Source organism: Macaca mulatta, chromosome 2, assembly GCF_049350105.2.
Source record: "Macaca mulatta isolate MMU2019108-1 chromosome 2, T2T-MMU8v2.0, whole genome shotgun sequence".
NCBI classification, from domain to species: Eukaryota; Metazoa; Chordata; class Mammalia; order Primates; family Cercopithecidae; genus Macaca; species Macaca mulatta.
In genome coordinates, this window is record NC_133407.1 from 35820636 (window position 1) to 35842936 (window position 22301).

Genomic DNA, 22301 nt, shown 5'->3' on the forward strand with positions numbered 1-22301 from the left:
CATTACAACTTGGTAATTCGTCTTTTCACCTGGAATAAGAAAAATTTCTCTGTATTTGATCAGGCAGCCAATAAACTGATAAAAAATGCTACTGCCTTTTTTTTTTTTTTTTTTTTGAGACAGAGTCTCACTCTGTCGCCCCGGATGGAGTGCAGTGGCGCAATCTCAGCTCACTGCAACCTCTGCCTCCTAGGTTCAACCGATTCTTCTGCCTCAGCCTCCAGAGTAGCTGAGATTACAGGCATGCAGCACCACACCTGGCTAATTTTTTTTTGTAGTTTTAGTAGAGATGGGGTTTCACCATCTTGGCCAGGCTGGTCTTGAACTCCTCACCTCGTGATCCACCAGCCTCGGCCTCCCAAAGTGCTGGGATTACAGGCCTGAGCCACCGTGCCCGGCCTGCCATTTAAAAAAAAAAAAATGGGATTTGTAGAATAAATATCATTTGGGTAGGGTAGTGTGTATTTGGTCCTCAGACTACGAATCTCGCAATCACTTGGGACATTTGGTAAAAATTTGGGGAGCTTGATAATTTTGCATGTTTAGTTCATTCCCGGGTGATGCTTATGTACTTCAAGATCTCAGAACACTGAGACTGCATAAAAATTGTGGCTAGGGATGATTTAATTCCTCGCTACTCCAAGCATGGTCCTCAGGCAGTAGCATCAACATCACCCTGAAGCTTGTTAATCAGATTCTCACATGCTATCACTGACCTCCTGAATCACAATTTGCAGATTGAAAAGATCTCCCAGGTGATCTGAATATAGATGAAAATTTGAGAAGCACTACTGTAGAAAAATGGTTCTTAACCTTGGTTGCCATTACCATCACCTGCAGGACTTAAAAAAAAAAAAAAGACTGCTGCCGGGCCTCACCCTAGACCAATTAGATCAGAATTTCCAGGAGTTGAGGTCTGAACAGCATCAATTTTTAAAAGCTCCCCAGGTGATTTTAATCAGTAGTCAAGGTTAAAAACCAATGGTTTCACCTCTGCCATCTCATTATTGCCAACACGTGTGAGATCCTCTTTGTTAACCTTCTCAGTATCTGTTTACATGTATCCAGATTACACTGTGAGCTTTCTTCACAGTTCATCATAGTGAAGGCACAGGTAATTTTGACCACATTGGTATTATTGTGCTTCAACTTTAGAGATAGACATGGCATTACAAATGGTCATAATGTCCTGATAAAATTTATCCCTTTGGAATAAATGACCTGTATAATTGGAAATGCTGCATTGAGTAACAGTCTTTGAAGAAAAAGGAACTCTGCAAAAGGAAGGGATTCTAGCTCTCACTAAAATTGCCAACCTTCTCCCAGGCTGTTTGGTCCTGCTCAGTTCTACGAAGTGAACTCTGACTTCTAAAGTCTCCTACTACAAAGTCTGTAAGTATGACCCTAATTTTAGGAACTAATTAACAATAGGGGAAAACTGTGATTGAGCAGCTGTAATTTAACATTTCTACCATTAGGGGTCAGTGTAACTCAGGAAAAAAATAATTTGGCTGTATATTAAAAAGGATCATCTTGTGAAGATGACAATCTGGGTGCTGTCTTCATTAGCAATCATTTACACTGCCTTACTTGGTTCCCATCACAAGTAATAACATGACTCTGAAAATTATTATGAAACAGACAAGAGCAGGATCAGCAAGGCTTTTCTATAAAGGACCAAATAATAGATATGTCTTTAGTCTCTGTCACATTACTCAATTCTGCCATTATAGCACAAAAGCAGCCCCACACCATACACAAACAAATGGCGTGTGTGCATTCCAGTAAAACTTTATTTGCAAAAACTGGTGACTGGTTGAATGTAGCTCACAGGCTTGCTGACCCCTGAACTGGAGGAGTGGTTCTCAAACCTGGGTAATTACCTAGAAAGTTTGTTAAAAATCAAGGATCTAGAACTAGAAATACCATTTGACCCAGCCATCCCATTACTGGGTATATACCCAAAGGATTCTAAATCATGCTGCTATAAAGACACCTGCACACATATGTTTATTGAGGCACTATTCACAATAGCAAAGACTTGCAACCAAACCAAATGTCCATCAATGATAGACTGGATTAAGAAAATGTGGCACATATATACCATGGAATACTATGCAGCCATTAAAAAGGATGAGTTCATGTCCTTCATAGGGACATGGATGAAGCTAGAAACCATCATTCTCAGCAAACTATCGCAAGGACAAAAAACCAAACACCTCATGTTCTCACTTATAGGTGGAAATTGAACAATGAGAACACTTGGACACAGGAAGGGGAACATCACACACCGGGGCCTGTCGTGGGGTGGGTGGAGGGGGGAGGGATAGCATTAGGAGATATACTTAATTTTGTAAATGACGAGTTAATGGGTGCAGCACACCAGCATGGCACATGTATACATATGTAACAAACCTGCATGTTATGCACATGTACTCTAGAACTTAAAGTTAAAAAAAAAAAAGTCTTTAAAAAAAATTTAGAGTCAGGGACCCCACATCAAGTCCACTGAATCAAAATGTTTTTAAGTAGAGCTCACATATCTGAATTTTTAAAAGTTATCTTTTGATTTAGAAGCAAATACTAATTTAGGAACCATTAGGATAAAATAAAGTTAACTTTACCTTTTAGGAAACCATACAGTCCACCTTGTTACAATGTTTTTAGTATCCAAATAACTATCCATGGTACAAAAGATATAACTGTGAAGTTTAGGCTTAGATAATCTCTATAACTACTCTGAAAGTACATCAATGAAAGGCTCATTCTTCTGTAAATGTTTGTATTAAGGCCCTAGTCTTCAGATTATTTTGGCCACAGAACAACCCAGCCTGTCTTAACAGACAGAGGGGCATACTGAATTAACCTGAACAGGGAAGGAGAAGAGATTGACGAAAACAGTAAAGGAGAAGGAAAAGAGATAAGAGAAATGGTGGAGTGCTGTGTAGTATCTCCTTAAAAATGTCCCAAATGTTCCATAAGTTTCCAAATTCTGAAAAACTTGCTGTGACCTGTTAATTTTTTTCATGAATTGGTGAAGAAGAGGAGTTTAGTGCCAAGGTGGGTGCAAGGGTGAAACAAAGACAGCACATCCACATGGACTGTACCGGGAAATGGGGTAAGAATATTTTAAATATGGGGTATCCATTCTTTTATGAAGTATGTGTTCTAACGATAGGGTTTCCCTGGGCTGTTTCCCCTTGGGCTAATCAAATGTATGGATATTTAGAAGGCCATGCTTTAAGAAGCGCTGCAATGGGTTTTGTTAAGAATACCATAGCCAATATGTTCACCTGTGGTCCTGTATAAAGCATACTGCACATTTGGGATATTTGTTTAACAAATAAAGGGGTTCTGTTTCTCCATAGCAGCCTCTAGAATGAAAGAAGCCATTTATTTCTTACTTGCTGAGAAATGTCCTTTTGTTTCTCAAATTCAAGGCTATTCTCCCACCTCTCTCCGCCTCTGCCTCATGTTCATCTGTGAAGTTGAATATAACCTTAAATTCATCTATGGAGCCATCCATCCCAAACCTAGTAACCAGTGCCCACTTCAGATTGTCATTAGTGACTATCATTTTTTTCTTACATTCAATGCCCACATGCCAGGAGGAAGATGAGGCGCCATATTCAATTAGTTCCTATGAAGGAGAGATGAAGGCTTCACTACTGTATACATTTGAGATGTGCCTTTTCTGACATAAGTCAGCTACGGAGAAGACAGTCAGCTGACATTTGTAGTTGCAAGGGGAAAAAAATCTCTTCATAAGTAATGTATGAATAAAAATGACTGATTTTAACTTTAAAAGCTTAAAACAGCCTGGTGTGCTGGCTCATGACTGTAATCCCAGGATTTTGGCAGGCCAAGGCAGGTGGATCGCTTGAGTCCAGGAGTTTGAGACCAGCCTGGGGAACATGGTGAAACCCACTGTCTACAAAAATAAAAAAAATCAGCCAGGCATGGTGATGCACACCCTCCCAGCTACTCGGGAGGCTGAGGTGGGAGGATCGCTTAAGCCTGGGAGGTGGAGGCTGCAGTGAGCCAGGATCGTGCCACTGTACTCCAGCCTGGGAGTGAGACACTGTCTCAAAAAAAAAAAAAAAAAAAAAAAAAAAAAAGCTTAAAACATAGGAGATATTATCTTTTAGATAAAATTTACTTATGGTTACAAAATTTTATTAATTCTCATCATAATTAAGGGGAGTTTACATATGAGTTATAACCCCAATTTAGAAAGGAGTTGTGTTCCAGCGATTAATTTAAAAATCTGATATTTAGTATTTGAAGCATATTTCCTCAAGAAACAGCATTAGACAAGGTGGCTATTGGTTCAGCTCAGCACACAGCTAAATGCTGTTTATGCTAAGTGCAGAGTAAACAACTCAAACGCCACTGTAATATGTAGTCTTTGGAAATATGCTTTCAGCATATTAACTCAGATTATCCAGGAACACATCTATCCTTGGGCACCATGAAGAAGACACCTAAGGCCACAGGCCGAAGTGTACACATTTGATTGGTCTGAGACAGTTGTTCCAGTAGGGAGGAGACCTGGAAAAGGGAATAGGGAACAAGTTGTTATATGGTTGCCATAGCTTAGATTCTGGCAAAATCTTGTGCAAGTTATTTGGCTTCTTGCACTTTAGTCTCCTCATCTGAAAATGGAGATAATAGTAGTTCACTTTATAGCAGTTGTAGACGTCCAAATAAATAAACTAGATTTGATTCTGTTTTGTTTCCCAGGGATCCAGAAAATGCACTATTTCATTTAAACTCTCTTCTCTAAGTAACTTAGTAGGAAGACCCTAAACATTTTTTTGACAAGACTGACGGATATATTTCATTCTTTGAAGGCTGTTTTGATTGATATCCAACAAAACTCAGCCTCTCTGTGACAGAAATCACTGGCATATCTGCATCCTTAAATCCATATCACTACCATTGTCCTAAAAAATAGTGTTTCTTCACTGTTTTCTGGCTATTCCATTTTGAACCAGAGTCAAATCAGTCCATGGAGATGGGTGATGATCTCTTATATTCTGAGGCCAAAAGGTAAAAGGTGCCAGACTTCCTTTTAAAAAATTATTTTATTTCTTAAGTTGACAAATAGAAATTGTATATATTTTTGGTATACAGCAAGATGTTTTGATACATGTATATTTTGTGGAATGGCTAAATCAAGCTATTTAACATATGTATTACTTCACATACTTTCTATGGTGAGAATGCTTAAAATTTCTCTTAGTAATTTTCAAGTACACAATATATTGTTATTAACTGTAGTCACCATGTTGTATGACAGATCTCTTGAGCTCACTCCTCCTGTTTAACTGAGACTTTGTATTCTTTAACAGACATCCTCCAGCCCCCGTCACCACCAGCCTCTGGTAACCACCACCATTCTACTGTCTGCTTCTGTGAGTCCTCTTTTAAATTCCACATATAAGTGAGATCATATGGCATTTGTCTTTCGTGTCTGGCTTATTTCACTTAGTGTAATGCCGTCCAGTTTCATTTATGTTGTTGCAAATGGCAGGATTTTCTTCTTTAAAGGCTGAATACTGTCCCATTGGATACACATAATAAATTTTCTGTATCCATTCATTTGTTAGTGGACACTTAAGTTGATTCTGTATCTTGGCCATTGTGAATAATTTTGCAATGAACATGGAAGTGCAGATATCTCTTCAACATACTGATTTCATTTCTTTTAGGTATATACCCCTTGGTGGGACTGCTGGATCATATGGTAGTTATGTTTTTAGTTTTTTGAGGAACCTCCATATTGTTTCCATAGTGGTTGTACTAATTCCTACCAACAGTGTGCAAAGATTTCCTTTTCTCCACATCCTTGCCAACACTTATCTTTCATCTTTTTCATAATAACCAGTCTAACAGGTGTGAGGTGTGATAAGCTACAGGTAACATTTGACAGTTTACTTTAAAAGTAAACAGGCTTCCAAATTAACCCACCGTGGGAAGGTCTTATGATTCATGATGACATCCTGTCCCTCAGTGATGAACCTTATGAGTTCCTCAGATTGTTAGTGTACTAAGAAAGACATACCCTACTGACACTGAAAAGGATGCTGATTTATTTTCAAGTTACAAAGTTTTACTGGTTGTCTTGTATATAGACATTTTAGCCTATATGTTGCAATCTGTATCCACTGATTGTAACTTTTATATTGTACTCGCCAATGAAAAAGGACAACTCCTATGAGGAGTCCCCCTCCCTTCCCCTAAATTTTCCGACAAAAGCCTTCCAACTTGTAAGGGACTCTGGAACCCTCCCAATTTTGTTGGTGTGTCTTCCTGGGTTGATCCTCACATTTGGCTTCCAAAGTACATTTATAAAATTATTTCTGCCTTAAAAGACTTAATTTCAGTCAACATTCTGGCATAATCAGCAGGATTCCAGAGCAACTTCCATGGACCATCCAATGTGGCTTTTACCATTGTGCACGTACCAGTAATGAACCTATTGTGTTCCCAAATTTAAATGCTTCTGCCAGGTGCTACAGATGGGCTCCTCCTGGAACCCTCATATCTTGGCTGAAGTTCTGGTTTGTTAAAGCCAGTTTCCTCCCTGGCCAGGAGGTACAATGACTCTTTCAGAAGAAGAGTTACTGCTACCAATTCAAGGGAAGGGTTTTATTGGGAATTTTAGGGCAGAATAAAATAGGAGCTCAGTGAATTGTTTCCCTGGAGGCTTGGGGTGAGACAACGTTTCCTTAGTTTTCTCCTTCTCAATCACATGAGGGCACTCTTGCTCCAAAGATAAGAGACATTCACTCCCTCTGGCCAAACTGAACTTTTTGCTCAGCCTGCAGGCTTTAGAAAGACTGATCATCTCTTACCCCTGAGCATCCTGACCCTTCTTTGGAGGTGACTTGGTAGTCCAAGACACATAAGAGCTCTTTTCAGCCCATTGAATGAAATCTCCAGAAGAAAGATTCATAGTCAGCACACCTGACCCCCTACAGAGCTTGTTTTGCTCAAAGCAGCCAAGATGGAAAATGCATCCAGACTGAAGGTACACCACCTCTGTTGACACCAGCTGGTTTCATGTTCTTTTACTTGCAAGTACTTAGATAAGTGGACCCAGCTAACTCAGGTGGTCATCACAGCAGTGGCCAAAATGGAGATCTTTTGAAAATGCCTAAAATAATTTATTTGTGCACACAAATGGAAAAAGTTGGTTTTAGAACCAGATTTAATGGGAGACTTACTTCCAACAGCACCTAGAAGCTTCTAAAAGAAATTCTTTGAAAAAAAAAAAAGTCTCCATTGAAGAGGTAAACAAAAGGATATTTGAAACCATTCAAACTATTGTACATTAGTTGAAAAATACTTAGAAGGCTCTTTCCCTTTCTTCCCCATGGCTCCTCCTTGTCTACCCCTGTTCTTTCATCTTCACTCTTATATGAATTCATTCCTTTCTGCTTGTTCCTTGGGCTCCCATATGTCTCTTAGGCAGAGATTTTTGGAATTTCACAATGCACTCATTTACTTCTTTCAAGGTGGTTAAAATGTATTTAAATTTAAAACAGAAGGAGCAAATAAAACAACTACAGAATGAGAATGAAACTACTGAGATTCTAAAAATACAGACCCAACAAATTTTTTCTAAACTGGGACTAATGATCGACACATTTGATGATTTATTGCTAGCTTTGCCAGGCCATTTATGGTCCCAATCTTCCATATACGTTAGTAAAATACATACAGCCACCTCCATTAAAGTGGAAGTAAACCTGATTAAAACTTTTACCCAATATCAGACAATACTCTTTAAATGTGTTGCTAGACCTCATAGTCCCTTGCAGATATAAAACTTCACTGGCCTTTTAGAAAACTTAAATTATGTCTCTGTGCTTTGAGATGTCAGTTTGCTATACTCAGTAAGATCTTTGGCCATGGAAGACAGATTAACTTGTTCTATTTACAGAGGCAAAATTTAATTCAACTGTCCTTCTAAGCTGGTGAATTTTACCTGACTCATGAATAAAATTTTAAAGGCAAAACTATAAAATCTTTATTTGCATCCATTTGTATTTTTATGTGTACATGTCTATATTTGTATATTGTTTACATGATACCAAATTGATTTATAAATAAATGAGCATTCATCAATTAGTACGCCAAAATACTTTGTAAATTCATGTCACCTGAAGAGATCTTTTAGCAAATAAGACTAATTTAATAAAAACCACCATCTTCTGAGTTTTTGGCAAAATATCCATACATTTAACTTTAAGTTTCTTTCTTAAGTGAACATCTGATATTCACAGGCTATAAAAGTGGTTAGCAGGAAAATAACTTGAAATGATGACTAGCTTTTTCTAATATTTCAGTTTTCATACATATTCTAGGTAAGCTATTAAAAATAAATAAATTAGATAACTGTCAATGAGATACACCTGTAAAGGAACTTTACATGTAATTTGAAATCTTAAAGCTATGTTAAATTAAATAATAGATACTCATTAAATGTCTGGGTCATTTCCAACTAAGGTAAACATGTTATAACAAAACATGTTTCTAAAGATTATAAAATGGTTTTCATTTATAAGATACTCATATGTGACAAACAAAGATTCTTGTTGCCGAGGTTGTCATTAAAATGTAAGGTCACTAAGAGTTAAAAGTTCTAATTAACATTTATCTATAATTTTATACATAGAATGTGCCAAAAGTAAGATGTGTTTTTGATGAGAAAAAATTATAAGAAGCATTCTTTATTATAATAATTATTATAAAAATGTGTTCTTTATTGAGAAAGAAAAAATAATTTTGTCTAATTTGTAGGTTACTTAAAGTTTGTTTCAAAATATGGACTTAGGAAGGAAAGAGAAACAAGATTGGGAGAGAAAAATATGAAGAAGGTTATGGATATGAAGAGGCATTTTTAGTAAGGAAGGTTAAAAAGAAAAGAGAATAGTTTTGTATGAGAAAGGATCTCATATGATAAAGTTTTGTCCTAAAGTAGAATGACTGGTTATTTTTTTTAATGATTGGTTATTTAAGAAAGAGGAAATATAGGATAAGGCAGAAAGTCCAAGCATGTTTTCAATGGTCTGTGTATGTCATGATAAGGTTTGTGAAAAGATAATTTATGAAAAAAAATTTGTGTATGATTAAGTTGGCTATAATTCTAAAGGAATTATTTCTAAGTCTTTCTAAGATTAAGCTTTGACATTGAAAATATGCTGGAACAAAACTAAAACATTGTAGTCCCCTGTATTATAACAACAAGGTTTTTGTAAAGTATTTTCTTATAATAAAATTGCAAACGATTTTTATTTTAAAATTTTAAAATCTATTTCTTTTTGGAACTTCCTTTTATCAAGATAATTTCTGTGTTGTCCTTACTTGGTTTTGGTTGCTTTAAAAGGGTTAAGGTTTTTGTATCCATGTAACTTTCTTTATTGCTTTTGAAGTCTTTTGATTACCACTCTGGTTAAATGAATAAGTATTAATTAACAGTGACCAGTGATTCTGTTTTGATCAAATGCTTGGAACTTTTGACATCTTTGACAAACTTCCCCCAAATCAACTCCTAAAATATGCTGTTTCCCCTAAAATTAACTTTAGGGTTTTCTAGTTAGACCTCTGGAGAACTTCAAAGAATATGTCTTGTAGAGATATTAAATTATTAGATTTATTTGGTAAATTGTATGAGAAACATTGTCAAATGATAAATGATACTAGATCTTCTTTCGGTTATATTTATGGGCATGTTATTGATATAAATATCCCCAGAATTATATAAATTTATAAAAATCTAATGTTATGAGTCATAATTTTGACTATGTTAAATCTTTCCTAAAGTTATATTTGTATGGATATGTTATTAACAGGAATATTGTAAAGATTACATGAAATGTATAAAAGTTTGTAAGTCATGATGTGATGCTGTCAGTCATTATTCTTGTTTGTTGTTTTAAAATGCCACATATAATAGAAATAACTAAATTTCTTTGTCAATTGGAAACTTCTACTAGATTTTAACCATGACTATTTTAAGTTTTTGTTATCCACAGTTATTATTTTGAATTTTTTACTAAAAGCATTGACAATGAGCTGTAGTCCAAAATTGCTTCTCATGGAAAAGACTCTGACAAGTACTGTTGAACACAGATTTCTGATAACGTTAAGATCAATGTATTAGGTAAAAACTTCCATAACTCTAATAATAAACTGATGGATTCATGAAGACAGCAAACCCAACACAAAGCAAAACAAGAATACCATAAAACTAAACTGATAGAGGACTAAAATGATTTTTATGACTGTTTGAAACATTGCTGATTCTTTTCATATTTATTTTCCAGTCAAGAATTTTGTTTCATCTGAGCTATTTATATCTTATAGCAATTGGATAAAGTATAGTTTTGTGAGCAAAATTGAAAGATTTACCTTTTTCTCTCTACCTAAATTCTCCAGAGAGTTTGGAAACTGTTCATAAGTGTTCTTATTTTATGGTAATATATTTATTTGCATAAATTCGATTCAATTCTGTTTTCTTTTGTATTAAGACACATTGGAAACCCTGGTTATTTTACCAAGGCTTTGACTATAATGTCATACCTTCAAATATGACAAGACTGCTTTGAGGGATTGAAACTGACTTTGTAAAGCCAATAGACTTGGAAAAGACTGGCCTGGTACCTTGTCTACGTAGTTCCTTTATAGAGTTCCTGACCTAGCAGTAATTAAAGAATGTCACTTTCTGACAGGCCTAGGAACCTCCAGATATTTTGGGTACCTCAAAAAGACAGAAATTCACCCATTTCATACAGGTATTATAGGTACAGTCTGATGGTGAATCCTTGGCTTGGCTCCCTAGCCTGAAGGGGTTTTTAAAAGTCTAATCTAAAACCCCTTATGAAAAAGTTCCAGTAAAGTCAACTTAAAAGAGCCTATATGGCCAATCACTATTTTTGTTGTACTTTATGCAAATAATTAGGTCAACTGTGATAAGACAAAAACTTATATTGTGAATAGAATTGGTCTCATTATTTGTCTTTGGTAAAAAAGGAAGACTGGAGAGAGAATAATTATGTTTCAGAAGAAAACTATAGTATACTTGCTTTTTGATTCTAGACCTGCCCATTGTTTTTGATATTTATTATTATTATTATTTGCCTACAATTCGGACTGAATATTAGATTCCTTGAGATCAATGGCTAATGTCTCCCAGTGACTGGAGATGATTCCTTATTTAGGAAACTAACATGTAGCCTGTCTCATGACCTGCCCCATGTTGCTAGTAATCTTGCCTGCCTGTGATAACAAAGTTATTTCCCCTTGCTGAGGGACATGACTTCCTAGGCATGGGCCTTCCCGGTGCTGAGAAATAAAGAATGTCTGTCACTCTAACTTAAGCAGAGATTGAGTATCAATGTTTCCATGGGAAGATTTTTGATCAAAAGGGGGAAATAACCTACAGGTCGCATTTGATAGTTCACTTTAAAAGTAAACAGGCTTCCAAATTAACCCACCTTGGGAAGGTCTTGTGATTCATGCTGACATCCTGTCCTTTAGTGATGAATCTTATCATGAGTTCCTCAAATTGTTAATGTATTGATTAAGGCATAACTTACTGACTCTGAAAAGGACACTGATTTTATTTCTAAATCATAAAGTATTACTAATTATTTTGCATATAGACATTTTAGCCTGTACTTTGCAATCTGTATCTAGATTGCAACCTCTCTTTTATAATCTCCAATTAAAAATGACTATTCCACTACGGGGAGTTCCCCTCCGTTCTCCTCAATTTTCCTATAAAGGCCTTCCAACTTGTAATAGACTCTAGAACCCTCCCCAATTTTTTGGTATGTCTTCCTAGTCCAGTCCTCACATCTGGCTTCCAATGCAATACTTGGAATGCAGAAATAATTTGTTAAATTATTTTTGCCTCAACAGCCTCAGTTTTAGTTGACATGTGATATCTCACTATGGTTTTATTATTATGCAAATTATATAATTTGCATTTCCCTGATGATTAGTGATGTTGAGCATTTTAAAAATATATTGTTGGCTATTTGTATGTCTTTCTGAGATATGTCTATTCAGTGTGACTTTTGGTAAGTTCTTTTACCCCTTTGAGCCTTGCTTTTGTTAGTTTTTTTTCCCCCCCTTGCTCATTTTAAAATCAGGTTATTTGTTTTCTTGCTATTGAGTTGTTTGAATTCCTTATATGTTGGATATTAAGCCCTTATCAGATGTACAGTTTGCAAATGTTTTCTCCCATTTCATCGGTTGTCTCTTCACTCTGTTGATTGTTTGGTTTTGTTTTCGTTTTTGTTGTTTTGTCATGCAGATTTTTAATTTGATATAATTCCGTCTGTTTTGCATTTGTTGCCTGTGCTTTTGGGTTCATATCCAAAAACTGTTGCCTAAACCAATGTCATAGCATTTTCCCCCTGTGCTTTCTTCTAGCAGTTTTATAGTTTTAGGTCTTATGTTTAAGTCTTTAATTCACTTTGAGTTGTTTTTTTAATATGGGGTAAGATAACTTCCTATTCATTCTTTCTGCATGTCGGTATCCAGTTTTCCCAAAACTATCAACTAGACTGTCCTTTCCCTATTGTGTGCTCTTGGCACTTTTGTCAAAAATTAATTTATCATAAATGTATGAATTTATTTCTGGGCTCTCAATTATGTTCTATTGGTTTATATGTCTGTTTTTATGCTACTACTATGCTGTTTCGACTACTATAGCTTTGTAGTAGATTTTGAAATCAGGGTCATGTCTTTAGCTTTGTTTGTTTTACTCAAGATTGTTTTAGCTATTTGGGTTATTTTGTGGTTCCATATACATTTTAGAGTATTTTTTCTGTTTCTGTGAGAGGTATCATTACCATTTTGATAGGGATTACATTGTATCTGTAGATTACTTTGGGTAGTATGGACATTTTATCAATATTATTCTTTTAATCCATAAACATGAAATATCATTTCATTTATTTACATATTCTTCAACTGATTTTTAGCAGCATCTGAGTTGCCTCCCACACATCAGTTTATTAGACGACAACAGACTCACAAACTAAATTGAACCAAAACAAAAGAAGACCTACAGAAAGAAATGCTACTCTGAAAACAGAAGGAAGGGTTGTTATTCATGGTGGAGAAAACATAACCAGCATATATGATTTAAGTTTTAACAAAGCATTAACTGTTAGCACAAAATGATAGGATATAGCACATAGGAAATAGTTTGCTTAATCACTTTTCATTATCTGTAACTAATGTTTTCTCCACTGCTGCTGGACTCAGGGAGTGTATTAGTCTGCTCTAGCACTGCTATAAGTAAATATCTGAGACTTATAAAGAAAAGAGGTTTAATTGGCTCACAGTTTCGCAGGCTGTGCAGGAAGCATGGCTAGGGAGGCCTCAGGAAACTTATAATCATGGCAGAAGGGGAAGGAGAAGCAGGCACATCTTACATGGCCAGAGCAGAAGGAAGAGAGAGAGCAGAGAGGTGCTACACACTTTTAAACAACCAGACAGCTAGATCTTGTGAAAACTCTATCATGAGAAGAGCTCTAGGGGGATGGTGCTAAACCATTAGAAACCGCCCTGATGATCCAATCACCTCTCCTCCAGGCCTCACCTCCATTGGGGATTATATTTCAACATGAGATTTGGGCAGGGACACAAATCCAAACCATATCAGGAATCTCCTCATAATGATGTCCTGTTTTTCTTCCAGTGTATTTGGGTTTTGAGTGGCTGTAGTCTCAGGTGTGAGCTCAGCTCCTGTCTACACAAGTGATATTTGAATTCATCTTTTCACCTTTGAACTTATCACCTCTGTCCATTTTTTACATTGCCCTTTTTCAAATGCATTTCTTTCACTGGACATTCATTTACAACTCAAATTATACCCAGTGAAAGCCCATCTTCTACTCTTTCCCAGGGAAGGGTTGCCACAGCCTTTTCCCTTACACCATTTAGTCTCCAAATCAGGCAATTTATAAGTCCCATTTGTAACTTATTAATAGTGTCTTACCAACTACACCAAGCCAGTTAATGCAAATTTACATGATTCCCTGAGTCACTAGAAGGAGTTCCTAGAGATTCAAGTTCACTGCCCTTGCCTTACTTATACCTTATGCAAGTTAATTTTGATCCCTGGTGGTTACCCACAATTTCTCTTTAGGGAAGTTTAAAAATACCACCAAAAAGAAACTTCAGATTCATTTAAAATCTATTCTTGCCTTTTTCCCTGTATGTACCCTTTATTACTTAAAATTGTTCAATTTTCTTCTAGAAGATTTTAGATTATTATGTCATCTTTTCCCTCTGTGCAGTTTTAGAATCACAGTAATATTGCCCAGAATGTTGGAGCTATGTCTTCACCATAGTACATTCCCTAGCATTGGTCTTTTCTAGTTAATCCCTGAGACTTTCCAAAGCTTTTACATAGTGGAAGGGAATAAAGGAGGCAGTGAGACAAAGCAAGGTTTGAATCCCAGTTCTGCTATTTTCTAGCAGGGTGACTTTTGATAAATTCCTTTACTCCTCTGAGCCTTGCTTTTGTCTGTTAGTTTCTTTCCCTCTTAACTATAAAATGAAGTTGGTAATGTGTGCCTCATAGACTGGCTTTAAGAATTAAATGAGGTAACACAGTGGTGGTTCTACCTAGCAGGATCCCTAACAGTGGCTCAGTGAGTGCTAGCTCCTTTCTCCCTCACTTCTCATCCCATTCCACCCCCTTTCACCCAGAAGCTAAGTAGAACCAATTTCCTGAGAGTTAATGGGTTGAAGTTCAGATGGAAGTAGATTCTGACATTATATGCATTATTAATACAAATCGACAAACATGTGTTTTTCACTTCCATGTAGTTCTCTTATAGGAAAACCTCAGCTGTGTAAAATACCACCCCAAACCCATAAGCGGAAAAAGAGAAAAGTAATTTTGGTAAAAGTCTATGCACTTTCCATGACCAGCATTCATTTAACTCACAGGAGAGGATGCATGAAGGTCCTATGCTCTATTGTGTTGGACCTTGGCTTTCAAATTTATAATATATTAGAAAAGACTGGACAAAGCAGGAACATTGGCAGTACCGAAAACTACAGCTGTGGCCTGGAGTCAGGAAAGGAAGCAGGAAAACCACAAAAATTAGATAGGATAATTTTCCTTAAAAAAAGAAGTAGTTTAGCACCTTGAGCAGTTCTGCAGTCCCTGAGAACATTGTAGGCTAGTATAACGATCAGTGTTCATAATAATGGTCCTTAATTGTCAGTAAAAGTATGTATTATGTGATTTGTAGTTGATGTAAGTATATTGGGAAGTGTATAATAATTTACAAAAACTTCTCCGCTAAGTAGCTAATATCTTTTCTTAAAAAAGATGTTGGTGGCCCTTCATCAGAGAAACTTCTATTATCTTGAAACTTCAGTATTTGTAACATCTGTGATAAGTCAGTTACTTTCACTAACGCCAATGTGTGTGTGGTGAGGGGGTGGGTGTGGGTGGGGTATGTACATACAAATAAATAAAAATATTTGTTATGATATATTCAAGTAAAGACATCCCCTTTCAACTCCACATTGGGAGAGTCAGTTACCAAAGGTATAAAAATTCTTAATTCTAGTATGGTTTCACAGAACATTGCTACAGTGAAGCCTCAGAAGATAAAACCACATCTATCAAATACTATTTCCCTGGATTAGGAACAAACATCCTTTGAGTAAATAAGAGCCTTCTTCACCTGAAGCAATAAAACTTCACACTTCCTACCATCACCTGAAAAAAGTGATTTTTGTCATTCTCCCTCTGCATTAAATTATCCTGAATGTTTCAGCTTCTTAAAGTAAATTGACTTCCCCAGAACTAGCTAGGTTTTTGAAATTACGTTTCTTTCCTTAGAAATAATTTCCATATGTTATTGAACTCTACCACAAAGTTTCTATCCTGGGTAATTTTTCTTCTGCAACTTGGTGGATTTAAATATAATAGTTACGTAGGCCATATATATATTGACAACATTTATTATCAATACTTGTGACTTACAAGTTTTAATTTTTTCCTTATTTTTTTTCAAAAGAAACCAAAGGCCTATATCCAACAGATGCTGAAGTTTTACTTCCATTTAAAAGGAATATATATAGCATATAAATATATATTTTATATTAAAAGAAATATAAATATATATTGCATATAATATATATTTTGTGTATAAATATTATATAGATAACAAATACATATGTATGTGTAAATATGTATGTTTATTATGTATATTACATTTACATAATAGTATACATATGTATATCTTGCCTTTATTTGGATTAAGCAAGTATTTTTAAATGTTATTTCATTTGTCCGTGTTAGCTTGTTATATATTTATGTATTAGTCTTCTAGTAGTTATTCTAAACATTTCGACATGTATGCTTGGCTTATTCAGTTTATCATTATTTAGAACTTTTAGTATTTCATGGATAATGCAAGAATTTAAAAACTTAAACTTCATTTACTCCATTTTCGATTTTTATGCTTTTGTTGTCAAGTATCTTAATTCCTTCTCTATTTTAAGTTTTATCAAACATAACTGTTTTTATACAGTGAGCATTTGTTCATATTGATGTCCTTTCACCCTTTCTGCTGCTCTTCATTCCCTGCTGCATTCCTCTGCTTCCATTTGGGGCGATTTTCTTTTTCTTTTTCTTTTTTTTTAAATTATACTTTAAGTTCTAGGGTATATGTGCACAACGTGCAGGTTTGTTACATAGGTATACATGTGCCATGTTGGTTTGCTGCACCCATCAACTCATCATTTACATTAGATAATTCTCCTAATGCTATTCCTCCCCCAGCCCCCAGCCCACTGACAGGCCCGGGTGTGTGATGTTCCCCGCCCTGTGTCCAAGTGTTCTCATTGTTCAATTCCCACCTAAGAGTGAGAACATGCAGTGTTTGGTTTTCTGTCCTTGTCACAGTTTGCTGAGAATGATGGTTTCCAGCTTCATGCACGTCCCTGCAAAGGACTTGAACTCATCCTTTTTTATGGCTGCATAGTATCCCATGGTGTGTATGTGCCACATTTTCTTAATCCAGTCTATCATTGATGGACATTTGAATTGGTTCCAAGTCTTTGCTACTGTGAATAGTGCCGCAATAAACATATGTGTGCATGTGTCTTTATAGTAGTATGATTTATAATCCTTTGGATATATACCCAGTAATGCGATGGCTGGGTCAAATAGTATTTCTACTTCTGGAACCTTGAGGAATGGCCACACTGTCTTCCACAATGGTTGAACTAGTTTACATCCCACCGACACTGTAGAAGCGTTCCTATTTCTCCACATCCTCTCCAGCGTCTCTTGTTTCCTGAGTTTTTAATGATTGCCATTCTAACTAGTGTGAGATGGTATTTCATTGTGGTTTTGATTTGCATTTCTCTGATGACCAGTGATGGTGACCATTTTTCATGTGTCTGTTGGCTGCATTAATGTCTTCTTTTGAGAAGTGTCCATTCATATCCTTTGCCGACTTTTTGATGGGGTTGTTTGTTTTTCTCTTGTAAGTTTGTTTCAGTTCTTTGTAGATTCTGGATATTAGCCCTTTGCCAGATGGATAGATTGCAAAAATTTTCTCCCATTCTGTAGGTTGCCTGTTCACTCTGATGGCAGTTTCTTTTGCCATGCAGAAGCTCTTTAGTTTAATTAGATCCCATTTGTCAATTTTGGCTTGTGTTGCCATTGCTTTTGGTGTTTTAGTCATGATGTCCTTGCCCATGCCTATATCCTGAATAGTATTGCCTAGGTTTTCTTCTAGGGTTTTTATGGTTTTAGGTCTAATATTTAAGTCTTTAATCCCGCTTGAATTAATTTTTGTGTAAGGTGTAAGGAAGGGATCCAGTTTCAGCTTTCTACATATGGCTAGCCAGTTTTCACAGCACAATTTATTAAATAGGGAATCCTTTCCCCATTTCTTGTTTTTGTCAGGTTTGTCAAAGATCAGATGGTTATAGATGTGTGGTGTTATTTCTGAGGCCTCTGTTCTGTTCCATTGGTCCATATATTTGTTTTGGTACCAGTACCATGCTGTTTTGGTTACTGTAGCCTTGTAGTATAGGTTGAAGTCAGATAGCCTGATGCCTCCAGCTTTGTTCTTTTTGCTTAGAATGGTGTTGGCAATGTGGACTCTTTTTTGGTTCCATATGAACTTTAAAGTAATTTTTTCCAATTCTGTGAAGAAAGTCATTGGTAGCTTGATGGGGATGGCATTGAATCTGTAAATTACCTTGGGCAGTATGGCCATTTTCACAATATTGATTCTTCTTATCCGTGAGCATGGAATGTTCTTCCATTTGTTTGTGTCCTCTTTTATTTTGTTGAGCAGTGGTTTGTAGTTCTCCTTGCAGAGGTCCTTCACATCACTTGTAAGTTGTATTCCTAGGTATTTTATTCTCTTTGTAGCAATTGTGAATGGGAGTTCACTCATGATTTGGCTCTCTGTTTGTCTGTTATTGGTGTATAGGAATGCTTGTGATTTTTGCACATTCATTTTGTATCCTGAGACTGCTGAAGTTGCTTATCAGCTTAAGGACATTTGGGGCTGAGATGATGGGGTTTTCTAAATATACAATCATGTCATCTGCAAACAGGGACAATTTGACTTCCTCTTTTCCTAATTGAATGTCCTTTATTTCTTTCTCTTGCCTGACTGCCCTGGCCAGAACTTCCAACACTTTATTGAATAGGAGTGGTGAGAGAGGGCATCCTTGTCTTGTGCCGGTTTTCAAAGGGAATGCTTCCAGTTTTTGCCCGTTCTGTATGATATTGGCTGTGGGTTTGTCATAAATAGCTCTTATTATTTTGAGATATGTTCCATCAATACCTAATTTATTGAAAGTTTTTAGCATGAAGTGCTGTTGAATTTTGTCGAAGGCCTTTTCTGCATCTATTGAGATAATCATGTGGTTTTTGTCGTTGGTTCTGTTTATGTGATGGATTACGTTGGTTGATTTGCATATGTTGAACCAGCCTTGCATCCCAGGGATGAAGCCAACTTGATCATGGTGGATAAGCTTTTTGATGTGCTGCTGGATTCAGTTTGCCAGTATTTTATTGAGAATTTTCACATCTATGTTCATCAGGGATATTGGTCTAAAATTCTCTTTTTTTTGTGCGTCTCTACCAGGCTTTGGTATGATGCTGGCCTCATAAAGTGTGTTAGGGAGGATTCCCTCTTTTTCTTGATTGGAATAGTTTCAGAAGGAATGGTACCAGCTCCTCTTTGTACCTCTGGTAGAATTTGGCTATGTATCTGTCTGGTCCTGAACTTTTTTTGGTTGGTAGGCTATTAATTATTGCCTCAATTTCAGAGCCTGTTATTGGTTTATTCAGAGATTCAACTTCTTCCTGGTTTAGTCTTGGGAGGGTGTATTTGTGCAGGAATTTATCCATTTCTTCTAGATTCTCTAGTTTACTTGTATAGAGGTGTTTATAGTATTCTCTGATGGTAATTTGTATTTCTTTTTTTTTTTTTTTTTTTGAGACGGAGTCTTGCTCTGTCGCCCAGGCTGGAGTGCAGTGGCGCTATCTCGGCTCACTGCAAGCTCCGCCTCCCGGGTTCACGCCATTCTCCTGCCTCAGCCTCCCGAGTAGCTGGGACTACAGGCGCCCACAACCGCGCCCGGCTAATTTTTTGTATTTTTAGTAGAGACGGGGTTTCACCGTGGTCTCGATCTCCTGACCTTGTGATCCGCCCGCCTCGGCCTCCCAAAGTGCTGGGATTATAGGCGTGAGCCACCGCGCTGTGGGATCAGTGGTGATATCCCCTTTATCATTTTTTATTGCATCTATTTGTCTTCTCTCTTTTCTTCTTTATTAGTCTTGCTAGTGGTCTATCAGTTTTATTGATCTTTTCAAAAAACCAGTTCCTGGATTTATCGGGTTTTTTTGAAGGATTTTTTGTGTGTCTTATCTTCTTCAGTTCTGTTCTGATCTTAGTTATTTCTTGTCTTCTGCTAGCTTTTGAATTTTTTTGCTCTTGCTTCTCTAGCTCTTTTAATTGTAATGTTAGGGTATCCATTTTAGATCTTTCCTACTTTCTCTTGTGGGCATTTAGTGCTATAAATTTCCCTCTACACACTGCTTTAAATGTGTCCCAGAGATTCTGGTACGTTGTGTCTTTGTTCTCCTTGGTTTCAAAGAACATCTTTATTTCTGCCTTCATTTCATTATTTACCCAGTAGTCATTCAGGAGCAGGTTGTTCCATGTAGTTGTATGGTTTTGTGTGAGTTTCTTAATCCTGAATTCTAATTTGATTGCACTGTGGTCTGAGAGACAGTTTGTTGTGATTTCGATTCTTTTACATTTGCTGAGGAGTGCTTTCCTTCCATTTATGTAGTCAGTTTTAGAATAAGTGTGATGTGGTGCTGAGAAGAATGTATATTCTGTTGATTTGAGGTGGAGAGTTCTGTAGATATCTATTAGGTTCGCCTGGTGCAGAGCTGAGTTCAAGTCCTGGATATCCTTGTTAACCTTCTGTCTCATTGATCTGTCTAATATTGACTGTGGGGTGTTAAAGTCTCCCATTATTATTGTGTGGGAGTATAAGTCTCTTTGTAGGTCTCTAAGGACTTGCTTTATGAATCTGAGTGCTACTGTATTGGGTGCATATATATTTAGGAGAGTTAGCTCTTCTTGTTGAATTGATCCCTTTACCATTATGTAATGGCCTTCTTTGTCTCTTTTGATCTTTGTTGGTTGAAAGTCTCTTTTATCAGAGACTAGGATTGCAACCCCTGCCTTTTTTTGCTTTCCATTTGCTTGGTAGATCTTCCTTCATCCCTTTATTTCGAGCCTATGTGTGTCTCTGCATGTGAGATGGGTCTCCTGAATACAGCACACTGATGGGTCTTGACTCTTTATCCAATTTGCCAGTCTGTGTCTTTTAGTTGGGGCATTTAGCCCATTTACATTTACGGTTAATATTGTTATGCGTGAATTTAATCCTGTCATTTTGATGTTAGCTGGTTATTTTGCCCATTAATTGATGCAGTTTCTTCACAGCATTAATGGTCTTTACAATTTGGCATGTTTTTGCAGTGGCTGCTACCAGTTGTTTCTTTCCATGTTTACTGCTTCCTTCAGGAGCTCTTGTAAGGCAGGCCTGGTGGTGACAAAATCTCTTGGCATTTGCTTGTCTGTAAAGGATTTTATTTCTTCTTCACTTATGAAGCTTCGTTTGGCTGGATATGAGATTCTGGGTAGAAAATTCTTTTCTTTAAGAATGTTGAATATTGACCCCCACTCTCTTCTGGCTTATAGTGTTTCTGCTGAGAGATCTGCTGTTAGTCTGATGGGCTTCCCTTTGTGGGTAACCCAACCTTTCTCTCTGGCTACCCTTAGCATTTTTTCCTTCATTTCAACCTTGGTGAAACTGACAATTATGTGTCTTGGTGTTACTTTTCTTGAGTAGTATCTTTGTGGTGCTTTCTGTATTTCTTGAATTTCAATGTTGGTCTGCCTTGCTAGATTGGGGAAGCTATTCTGGATAATATCCTGAAGAGTGTTTTCCAACTTGTATGCATTATCCTCATCACTTTCAGGTACACCAATCAAATGTAGATTTGGTCTTTTCACATAGTTCCATATTTCTTGGAGGCTTTGTTCATTTCTTTTTACTCTTTTTTCTTTAAACTTGTCTTCTCACTTTATTTCATTAATTTTATCTTCAATCACTGATATCCTTTCTTCCACTTGATCTAATTGGCTAATGAAGCTTGTGCATGCATCACAAAGTTCTTGTGCCATGGTTTTCAGCTCCATCAGGTTGTTTAAGGTCTTCTCTACACTGTTTATTCTAGTTAGCCATTCGTCTAACCTTTCTTCAAGGTTTTTACCTTCCTTGTGATGGGTTAGAACATGCTTCTTTAGCTCAGAGAAGTTTGTAATTAACGACCTTCTGAAGCCTACTTCTGTCAACTTGTCAAAGTCATTCTCCATCCAGTTTTGTTCCATTGCTGGTGAAGAGCTGTGATCCTTTGGAGGAGAAGAGGTGCTCTGGTTTTTAGAATTTTCATCTTTTCTGCTCTGGTTTCTCCTCATCTTTGTGGTTTTATCTACCTTTGGTCTTTGATGTTGGTGACCTACAGATGGTGTTTTGGTGTAGATAACCTTTTTGTTGATGTTGATGCTATTCCTTTCTGTTTGTTAGTTTTCCTTCTAACAGTCAGGTCCCTCAGCTGCAGGTCTGTTGGAGTTTGCTCGAGGTCCACTCCAGACTCTGTTTTTCTGGGTCTCACCAGTGGAGGCTGCAGAACA

General features: G+C 36.6%; 1 long non-coding RNA gene across 1 annotated transcript in view; it reads left to right on the top strand.

Moving 5' to 3' along the window:
• Positions 1–22301, top strand: part of LOC106997117 (uncharacterized) — a 163145-nt gene that overhangs the window by 2430 nt on the left and 138414 nt on the right. Inside the window, exon 2 of the long non-coding RNA XR_003727106.2 lies at positions 5355–5417. This is a non-coding gene — a long non-coding RNA (uncharacterized LOC106997117). The remainder of the gene's footprint in view (positions 1–5354; positions 5418–22301) is intronic.